This window comes from Crocodylus siamensis, chromosome 7, assembly GCF_052110815.1.
Source record: "Crocodylus siamensis isolate JL-2025a chromosome 7, ASM5211081v1, whole genome shotgun sequence".
NCBI classification, from domain to species: Eukaryota; Metazoa; Chordata; order Crocodylia; family Crocodylidae; genus Crocodylus; species Crocodylus siamensis.
The window spans coordinates 2,171,992-2,173,576 of NC_143401.1; positions in this window are offsets into that span (position 1 = coordinate 2,171,992).

Below are 1,585 nucleotides of genomic sequence, written 5' to 3' on the forward strand. Positions count from 1 at the left end.
ATGTACATGTTCATTAATGCACTTATGGTAATGCCCATTAAATCTAGTACCTGGATACTAGAAAAATGTGTTTTAGCCCGTGGGTGACTGGTGCCTCCCAAGTCTGGGGACACCAGATCAGCAATGGGAGGGCAGGGGATCCCCCAGCAGCCATCGCTGACCAGGAGGGAGCAGTGGGGGGTGGGAGGGGTCCCCCAGTGGCCCATCACCGAGCCAGAAGTGCACTTCTGGTGGCACTTCCAGTTTTGCAGCTGGCACTTCCAGGGGTACATGGCTGATCTCAGGGGCAGATCCACTATGCATTGCCAATGCATTAACCTATTTTAATACCAATGCATTAGCTAGAGCCCAGTTTTTTGTGATGCTTTAATGGGGATTAAAATAGGCTAATGTGCATTAAAGTGCATGTGTAAACACACCCACTGTTGCAGAATATCTCGTTCCATAACACCGGTAACGACTCTGGACAAACCCCAAGAGCCTCGAAAGGACTCCAGAAGCCTCCGAGGACAACTGAAGTCAGAAATGTCGCATCACTCGCTGTTCCTGGCACAGCTGCCCACCATGCGCTTCTCTCTGTTGACTATTCCCTTGGCCTGGCTTCAACCACAATCAAAGCTGCGAACACCACCCGAGCTATAATGAACACAAAACACGTGGGACAGAGTTGACAACCCTCCAGGATTGCCCAGGAACTAGATATAAATCTCCAGGAGACTGCTGAGAGTCACCTGGGAGATAAATGATAGGTCATTGATTAAAATAAATATTAAAATGTTGAATTTGATGTACACAGTAGTCCCGTGGGTTTTTTAAAATGCACTAGTAACGTGCCGTCTACCTTTAGGTACAAAGACTGCCATGACTGATCGACGCAAGCACACGGGCATATTGGCATTGTGTGTCGCGGGCACGTTGGCAGCAGGGAAACCTCCCGGAATAGACTCAATCCAAGGTGGCAACCCTAAAGCAGGAGCAAATTGCAAAGAGGGGGGGACCTGGGAGAGATTACAGCAGCAGGGGCTGCGGGCAACGAGGGGAGATACAGCCGTATTCAACATAAAGCCCTCCAGCGAAGCAATCGGCACCGATACAAAATGGAAGGAAGGGAGGGAAGCAGCCTAGCCGAACAGCCGAGCCTGTCGCACTCGAGCTAGTGCCCGTTCCCCTGGTACTGTCCTCATGTGACTTCTTTGTGCAACCAAGCATTATAAGTTGCTGCAGGGAAGGTCTGGGAAGAGGACGGGGTGATGAAGCGCTCGCTAGAGGATCTGCCTGGAGAAGGGGCGCCTGGGACAAGACGAGCTGAGAAGCACTGAGCCAGCTGAATCTCTGAAATATTCCTCAATAACATTAAGCACTAGCTGGCATTTAGCAGATCAATAGCATCCATATTTTATGAGTCGCACCGGGCTTCCAGCTCATAGCACACCCTGTGGGTGATTAAACGACAGGAACATTATCATAGGAGGAGGCCGGGAGAAGGTGGCATAAAAACCGACGACCGCTTCTGCATACTGAGCAGCGTCTTCCCGTGCACAAAGGCGAGGATCGCAGGTAGTTCATCAACTGCTGTGCCCCTGTC